The 9,869-nt window shown below is 42.7% G+C and overlaps 1 pseudogene; it reads left to right on the forward strand.

Annotated features, from left to right (window-relative positions):
* Positions 1-954: 954 nt before the first annotated feature.
* LOC125527653 lies at positions 955-2,940 on the forward strand (annotated as a pseudogene).
* The last annotated feature ends 6,929 nt before the right edge of the window (positions 2,941-9,869 follow it).

The following is a 9,869-nucleotide window of genomic DNA, read 5'->3' on the forward strand; positions in this document are numbered from 1 at the left end:
GAGCTGCTCGCGTGAATGATTGGATTCGGCAGGTCTTACGTGGACGTGGGGTCGTGTGATGTTCTTTTTCAGACCAGGGTACTGTACGTATACGGTCTGGGTTATACAGGGCTAGACAGGGTTTGGATCTGGGCTGCGGCGGGCCAGGAAAAAAACAAATTTGCGGGGACAAAAATACCCCTCCGAAATTAGGTTAGGGGGGAGCACTGGAGCAGGTCTCCTTTCTATCTCTCCCAACTCAACAAAACTCCCACGTGACACCACTAAGAGAAGAGTTTGAGTCACACCATCATTCCTCGTACAAGATTCAAAACTACCAGGTAATTAGTTCACAAGATATTCAAAACCTGAAACCACGTGGAGAATCCATTATTCAGATACATGAGCTATAGAAACATTTCTCATGAATGAATATATAGTTTGTGACTAGTCATGAGGTGTTTGCGTCACACCAAGGTTAATTGCATTTTTCTTCCTTCATGCAACTGGTCAATTGCTTTTTTAGGACCAAGACCAGACTATTAGTTCAGTTTTAGTTTTGAACCGGCACTTTGTAGTAGTAAACAATACGGTGCAGCAACGACTATTAAATGAGACCGGACAAGTCAAGAAGCCTCGGTGCATCTATAAAACGCCTGTCCTGCCCGACAAGTAGTTCTTCTCATGCATCCACCTCCAAACGGTTCATCCTATTTCCAATTCTTTTCAGCTTCAGTGCAGGTCTGTATCTGGTTAGTTGTTGTAGGATTATAGCTACGCCTGGTTCAAGCACAAACAATTAGTACGTATGTAATCTCTCTCTCTCTCTCTCTCTCTGTCTCTCTCTCTCTCTCTCTCTCTCATCAGTACGTAACTTCTAAAAAACTTCCATTCTACATATGTTTTCCTTCATCCTCAGCTCAATCAATTTACTCATTTTCATTAGCCAGGTTTTCATAAAGTTGAGCGCTGCTTATGCATATGGACATGGATGGGATCACAATACACACGGCAGCATGCTTTACCATAGCATTTTTGTTTCTCACCACAATCATCTCCAAGATCATTGCAAGAATCAGAACCATTCATCTTACACGCAAAGGAAAAAGATCACCAATTACTCTGCGCCCGCCACAAGTTGTGAGTGGAGCTCCTCTAATGGCAGCCCTGCTCACACTTGTGACGCCCAAGAAGGGTTTACATGCTGCAATCCATGAACTACACATGAAGATGGGAAGTGTGTTCACAGTGAACCTTTTCGGGCTAAAGAAGGTGACCTTAATTAACATTATTTTGCAGATGGAACAAATCTTAAATTTAAGAGTATTCTCTGAGTTACAAACTCACGTACATGTGACCAATTTTTGAAGGTGACATTTTTGGTTGGGCCAGAGGTCACTCCTCATTTCTTCAAGGGATCACCATCCGAGATCGATTTCGGGGATACAGCTAAGATCATTGTGCCCGTCCTCGTCCAGAAGTTCTGTTTGGCGTGGACATGGCTACCAGGAATGAGCAGATCCGATTTTGTACCAAGGCGATACAGCCGGCGAGGTTGCGAAGAGATGTTCATTCCATGGTTTGCGTAGTGGAGGTAATTTTACTTTTAGATAATAAAGATATATCTTTCCCGGCCTCTGCCTCAGGAGATGTACGCAACCTGATTAGGAACGCAAGTTCCTCTATTTTGATTGATATGCACCATTTAATTACTCCGCCTTATGATTACTAGTTGTTTGATTTATAAATCTTTTATTTTATTTAGAATAATGCTTGATATGGGAACTTTTGTATGCAGGACTACTTTGCGAAATGGGGACAAAGTGGTACGGTTGATTTAAAGCATGAGCTTGGCCACCTAATCGTGTTGATCGCAAACAGATGCTTGCTTGGCAATGAGATCAAAGGCAACAACTTGGAAGAAGTGTCGAAACTCCTCCATGAACTATTTGAAAACAGCTTCCACATGATCAACTTATTCTTCCCGCACCTCCCAATTCCGCCGCACCGCCGACGCAACGAAGCACGTGCAAGGCTGGGAAAAATACTCCATGAGATAGTCAGATCACGTAGAAGAATTAGCCCAGCCCGAGTCATGGACAACAATGATGACGACGAAGGCGATGTGTTGCAGAGCTTCATGGACTCAAAATACAGTGATGGCCGATCCATGACAGATAGCGAGATCGTCGGGCTACTCATTGCCATCTTGTTCGCTGGGCAGCACACGAGCTCAAGTACCAGCACCTGGACAGGAGCTTGCCTGCTAAGCAATCAAAAGTACATGACAGCTGCCGTGGAAGAGCAGAAGAAAATCATTGGACAAAACGGAGAACCCATAGACTACACCATCTTGGCAAAGATGGATACCTTGCGTTGCTGCATCAAAGAGGCACTGAGGCTCTACTCTCCAACGCCAATACTACTCCGACATGCACACAAGAGCTTCACCGTGCAAGCTAGGGATGGCATGGAATATGAGATCCCAGAAGGGAATGCTTTAGCGTGCTCCATAGCGGTCAGCAACAAGTTGCCTTACATTTATAAGAACCCTGATGTGTATGATCCATGCCGGTTTGCCCCGGGGAGAGAGGAGGACAGAACCGGCGGGAAGTTTTCGGACATATCTTTTGGTGCTGGAAGGTATTCTTGCTTGGGACAGGATTATGCTTTCATGCAAATCAAGGTGATATGGAGCTATTTGTTGAGGAACTTTGAGCTTGAGTTGATCTCTCCTTTCCCCGAGCTAGAGAATGACAAAATATTACCAGGACCCAGGGGAAAAGTGATGGTTACTTACAGGAGAAGGTCAATAGTAAATTAGCTCGCATGCACGTAAACTAGTGAGTTTGTAATCTAACTGTGTGTTGATGTGTCATTGTTATACGCTGGTAATTAATACTTCGTATATAGAAAATATGTACTATAAAATCGAGAACTAATAGCATATATGTGAAAATATCTTACCATCAGCGTGGGTGTGTGAGTAATTAATGTGGTCATGTGTATATATGTGTACACCTTCAAGTTATGCTTGTTTTGCTCTATGTCTTCTTTTTTCGTAGATTATTATTTTATGATGTGTGTGTGTTCTCTCCGGAAGGATCGAGCCAAAGCATCTGCCGCCGCTTCACCACTTTATGCCGAGATCCATCGAGTCGCTCAAATACCCACCATACCCACAATCGTTCCTCCCGACCTCACCGCCAGCAGTGCCTTGCTGGAGTTTCCATTGTCGTCCCGTCGCATCAGGCAAACTACACGTTGTGGCTCTCGGCGTTCATGTACCCCGGTGCGATATCCGTCACCTGCATGCGCCCGCAACTGTAGGGCTTCCCGACCACTCCTCAGCGCTCACCATCAACGAGAAGGGTAATGTCGTCGTCTCTAGAGAGACACCGTGCGTATAAAATCAAGAGTTAATTTCATTTTTGTACCCCCAAATTACATGTTCGTGGCGGAGATATTAACCCTTCTAGAGATTTTTCGCAATTTATTACCCATTTAAGCAAACTTGTGCCACTTTTTGCCCCATTTTGCTTTTTATGCTCACTGGGTGTGCCACATAGAAAGTTTAGTTAGCACCTTCCGTTCTCCTCCTGGTTTGCTCTTGGATGATCTAACCGGCATGGTCCAGTCACACCGCACCGCACCATGCACCCAACTCCTTCATGTTCACTCGCTCATCCAAGCAGCCGGAAGAGTGTTGGCATCCGCAACACCATGGTGCGACTAATCCAATGTCGAGTGGGTGCCGTAGCATTAGGCCGAGCTCGGCTTTTGCCGCCTCTCGCATGAGGATCCTAAATCAGTAGTAGGAGTGGGACGAAGTAATTGAGAAAGTAGGGAAAAAATTGAAGTAATTGAGAAAGCACGCAAATTCATCAGAATTGGTGATGTCAGCTGACGAACACTTTTATGTGTATGTTTTCTTTCTCTTGGTGCTCCTTCGTGCACGGTATACTTTTCCTCATGGCCGGAGACAATGGGGAGGAGCGCCGTCAGTTGCTCATTCATGTTGTTACTTTTTGCTGCTCTAGTTTCTTAAAGAAAAAACATGGCACATTTTTTAACTATTTTGAATTTTTTGCTAAAATCAAAAAATATTAGCGGATTTAAAGTCTAAGCAATGTTTAGAAACTGAATTTTTTTTAAAAAAGGTTCATGAATTCGAATTTTTTTTCTAATTTTAGAAATAATTCAGAAATTTCAAATAATATTTGCGTATTTTTAAAGTTCTTTAATTTTAAAAAGGAATATTTAGTTTAATAACACAAGTTTTGAAAAATTATTCACAGATTCAAAGGAAGATGAAGATAAATGAAAACAGAACAAAATCCGTTTAATAGACTGCAAAAATCATAAAAACAAGAAGCACCAGAAGCTTCTGGGAGCGGAAAATCCTATATGCCGCTCGTTGCGTCAAACTGCCGGCGCTTCGCACAGGCGAGCGACCGAGCAGCGACGCAACGGGCCGGCCCGTTTAACCGTCCAGCGCTCCCGGTTTTGGGAACCTTCTAGAGGTTCCCAGCTGGGTTTTTTTCGGTTTTGGGAACCTTCTAGAAGGTTCCTGAACCGGTTTTTTATTTTCCTTTCTTTTTCTATTTCTGTTTCTGTTTCTTTTACTTTTCTTTTTTTCTTTTTTGTCTTTCAAGTTTATGTTTTCTCTTTCAGAAAAATGTTCGCGCTTTTTCAAAAATGTTCGTGAACAAGTTTGCTCAGAAAATGTTCTTTTCATTCATAAATTTGTTCTCAAGATTCAAAAAATGTTCATGCTTTAAGAAATTGTCCAAATTTGTTCTTCGTTTCAAAATTTGTTCTCAAGATTCAAAAAATGTTCGTACTTTTAGAAAATATTTATGTTGAAATTTTGTTCTCAATTTGAAAATTTTGTTCTCTAAAATCAACAAATGTTCGGGATTTAAAATTTTTGTTCAAAAAAGTTCTTTCCATTCATAAATATGTTCTCAAGATTCAAAAAATGTTCATGCTTTAAGAAATTGTCCAAATTTGTTCTTTGTTTCAAAATTTGTTCTCAAGATTCAAAAAATGTTCGTGCTTTCAAAAAATTTTCGCGCTTCCAAATTTGTTCTCCATTTCAAAATTTGTTCTCAAGATTCAAAAAAATGTTTGCACTTTAAAAAATGTTTGTACTTTTTTGTTGTTATTTTTCATGTTTCTTTTGTTTGAAATTTTCAAATATTTGTTCTCAATATTAACAAATGTTCTCGTGTTCAAAATTTGAAAAAATGTTTCATGTTTCAGAAAATGTTCTGGAATTTTAAAATGTACTTGTTTACAATTTCAGAAAATGTCCAATAATTTTAAATGGACTCGCTCAGGTTCTTTAATGCTGGCGCTGCAAATTTGTCATATTAACTCGTATGTCGCAGTGGCTAGCGCGCGGTGCTTATCTACAGCGCTCTTTTATTTTTCCGATTTTTCATTCTGCGGAGGTTAGCGGCCGGCCCAGGCGAGTCATTTCCTATGCGAAACTGTGACTACTTGCCGCAATTAGCGGCGCATAGGAGTTCCCTCTGGGAGCTCCTTTTTGGCGAGGAAATGCACAGGTACCAGATGGGCTGGTCCATCTAGAACAATGGCGGGGGTCATGTATGGTAAGCCACTATTTGGCGCCTCACGCGCTACATGGACCTTTCTTCACTTTCATGGGCCTCCAAAATGGCTCATCAGGTTGGTGTGTTGTACAACCTGGCGGTAGAGGAGCGATTTTTCTATTTGACACGCGCTGCGTCAAATAGATGCTCTTTCGCACAAGGATAACCAAATTCATTGCCAAAAAAATTAACAATTTGGAGCAAAATGATATAGGTACACAATGCATCTCCAGCTACTGGCTAGCAAGCTAATTAATGTTGCATGTCTGAAAGCCAAGGTCCAAGATAACATACTGGCCGCGCACAGGTTGGCTCGCCGATCAATGAATTAACCTCGCACAGTAAGAAGCTCGTCTATGTACCATGAAGATATCGCGGCTACCTTAAACAGAGGAGATGGGAACACGTCACATGCAAATGTATAGTTAATGATTTAATACTAAACTGCTCAATTAGTGGCTTAATTCTGAACTGCTCAACTAGCTGTGAAGCACTCAATAATCACTAAGGTTCTTACTGAATCTAGTTTGTTAGGAGGGGTTGGATATTCTGTCTTTATCTTCGTATCAGAGGCAGCTTAAGCCACTGTCAAAACGATCCAGCGAAAAACAGTCAACTGCAATTGCACATCTTTTCTACTACCGCTGCACATGCACCTTCAGACAAAAAGATAGGTGAATCACCAATTATGTATTCTAGTTTAGTTTTTCTTTTGCTACGAGGATTATATTTTCTGGGTGGGGGTGCATTTGTATCTTTTTGGTAGATTTTCCATGCTATTGCGTCCAAAAAGAATTAGGATAACCTGTGCATAGCCAATGGGCCGGATTGCAGAAAAGGTTAAGTTGCTTGAGAACTCGCGGAAACATTACTACTGCCCACATGGTGCCGTACTTGTCCACATGGTCATGCATGTTATCTTCACCGCACTATACCGCGGCAACAAACTCGACAAGCATGATCACTCGACGAACATGATCTGGCGGAGAAGACGAGCAAGCTATTGCACTTCTTGGCAACCTTGGTCATGGCCAGCCGAGTTGACCCCTCCAAGTGGTTCTATTAATTCTACTGCTTGCAAATTCATCACCAACTGAGAAGCTTCACAGCATCCATGACCATCATGGTTTCCTCGTGAGGGTGAATTTGTACAAGCTACTCATACAAAGCTTCGCACTGACCTTTTTTGCATCACGGAAGGCTTGTTCGTCTGATGGGCAACCTACTCCAACGAGAGCACGCATCAGACATCCATGGATCTTCGTGGCGACGGCTGTAGCATTCTTGTTTATAGTCACACTGCTCATAACATTTTTGGTGATGCAACTGCAAAGTAAAAAAGATATGCATGACAATTCTGACAAAACCGTATGAGAACAGAGCACACTACAGTCATAGTGATGCCCTGCTAGCAAAAGAAAGCTCTAGATGGCAACGCAAATACCTGATGTTGCTACGAGTCGTACTGGCGAGTGCCTCATTTCAATGCTAGCCTAGATGCTCCAGGCAGAGTTTGGCAGAGCAACGACGAGCAGCCCGGTCATTCTGTCAGGACAGCAGGAGGCAGCCCTACCTCGCGTTGTTCTACAGCACCTCTGCTTCCAAGTTCGCTGCATTGGCTGGAATGCATTGTCACTGCAGCAGAAGAAAAAGTAATCTGAACCCCATGCTGTCTTTTCTCACTCAGTACTGTATTACCTAGCTACAGACATGTTACACTAAGGGGTACCAGACAATTGATTGCTTAGCCTGGAAGCCACCACACAACCAAAACAATGACATTTTCCAAGAAAAAAACAGTCAGCGGGATATAGAAGGACTACACCTCTCTGAAGTTCAACATTTCTATTTATGTTCAGAGAAGTAACAGTTTCCTTCAAAACCAAAAGAAAGCTAACAATTTTTAGATCAAACCATCAGAGAAGATTCTTCTGAAAATTAATTTTCAGATCAAACCTCCTGATGGTTACCAACTTCTCATTTCGCAGGTCTAAAAGTGAATAGCAAGAGAAGCATTGCCAAACCACAGATCCTCCAAAGATTCCTTTCAAAAAAACAATTGATTAGAGATTAGATGGTGAGAGATTATGCGGGTGCGCATTGCACTAACATGGCAACAGCACGTTGTGCTGCCCCATGGTGCCTGACAACCTCCTCGAGCTTGCTGCCATCATCATCTTGCCAGTCCAGAACCAGCAAAGAGAAAAGTGTGCACCGTTGGCGATGCCATGGCTCAACTCCAATGAACTCCTATGTAAAACTTGATCGAGTTCTTGCGAGCGTGGAGTGGGAACAAAAGTTCCCTCTGGTTACGGTGCAAACTCTTTTGAGGGGAATATCCGATCACACACCCTTGTTCGTGGACTCAGGGGAGCCGAACCACGTGGGTAACAAGAACACCTTTTCTTTCGAGATGTCATGGTTCGAACGTGAGGGGTTCTTGGACTTGATTGCCAGGGAATAGGATAGAGGTGCAGGAGGCAAGACTGCGATCGAGCGTTGGCAGAGTAAGATTAGGCATTTGAGAAGTTTCTTACGGGGTTGGGCTAAGCACCTCAGTGGTGTGTATAAGATTGAAAAGGATAGACTCCTTACTCTTATACAGGCCCTGGATATAAAGGCCGAATCCACTATTTTACTGCCAGCTGAGCTTCAGGTAAGAAATGAGGCGGAGAAGAGGTTGAAAGAACTGCTCCGCGAAGAAGAATTGAAGTGGGCTTTGCGTGCTAAAGTCCGCAAAGTGGTCCAAGGGGATGCGAATACTCAATTCTTCCATTTGATAGCTAATGGTAAGCGCAGAAAGAAGCGTATCTTTCAGCTTGAGCAAGACGAGGGCACTATTTTAGGTCAGGATAACCTAAAAACATATATTACCGACTATTATAAGCAGTTATTTGGACCTCCGGAGGATAATTGTGTGTCCCTCGATGAGTCCAGGACTAAGGATGTGCCTCAGCTATCGGCTGCCGAAAATGATATTCTGGTTGCCCCGTTCTTAGAGAAGGAGGTGTTTGATGCTATTGCACAGATGAAAAATAATAAGGCTCCCGGACCGGATGGATTCCCGGCAGAGTTCTATAAAAAGTGCTGGCACATTATTAAGGGGGATTTACTACCTATGTTCCATGATCTGTTCTCTGGACAGCTTCAATTATTTCACTTGAATTTTGGGACTATGACACTGCTTCCTAAGAAAACGGATGCTGTGAGAATTGAGCAATTCAGGCCGATCTGCCTCCTCAATGTTAGTTTCAAAATTTTCACCAAGGTCGGGACTAATAGGCTCACACAGATTGCGCATTCTGTGGTGCAACAGTCCCAAATTGCTTTCATGTTGGACAGAAATATCCTTGAAGGGGTGGTCGTCCTGCATGAAACACTCCATGAAATCCATTCCAAAAAATTAGATGGAGTAATTTTTAAGGTGGATTTCGAGAAAGCGTACGATAAGGTCAAATGGCCATTCCTCCACCAGTCATTGCGTATGAAAGGTTTTGATGAAGCCTGGCGCAGACAGGTTGAATCATTTATGCAAAAAGGTAGTGTGGGAATTAAAGTTAATGATGACATAGGTCATTACTTCCAGACACATAAAGGCCTAAGACAAGGAGATCCGATGTCCCCTATGTTGTTTAACATTGTGGTGGATATGTTAGCAATTTTGATAGGAAGGGCTAAGGAAAATGGTCAAGTAGGTGGATTGGTACCTCATCTTATTGATGGAGGTATATCCATCCTGCAGTACGCTGATGATACAATCATCTTTATGGAGCATGACTTGGCCAAGGCGAGAAGTATGAAGCTTGTGTTATGCCTATTTGAACAATTGACCGGGTTAAAGATTAACTTTCATAAGAGCGAGCTGTTCTGTTTTGGTAGAGCCAAAGACGAACAGGAGGCTTATAGGCAATTGTTTGGGTGTGAGTTGGGAGAGTTACCCTTCTCTTACCTGGGTATTCCAATCCACCATCGTAGGCTGACAACCAGAGAGTGGAAGTTCATTGAGGACCGATTTGACAAGAAAATGAGTTGCTGGAACGGTAAGCTCATGTCATACGGAGGCCGATTAATCTTGATTAATTCGGTGCTCACGAGTATGCCTATGTTTCTCCTATCGTTCTTTGAGGTCCCAGTTGGTGTTAGGAAGAGACTGGACTTCTATCGATCGCGTTTCTTTTGGCAGGGTGATGAGCTTAAAAGAAAATATCGGCTTGCTAAATGGGATATCATCTGTAGACCGAAAGACCAAGGGGGTCTCGGTATTGAGAATCT

This window comes from Triticum urartu, unplaced genomic scaffold (assembly GCF_003073215.2).
Source record: "Triticum urartu cultivar G1812 unplaced genomic scaffold, Tu2.1 TuUngrouped_contig_4318, whole genome shotgun sequence".
Lineage (NCBI taxonomy): Eukaryota > Viridiplantae > Streptophyta > Magnoliopsida > Poales > Poaceae > Triticum > Triticum urartu.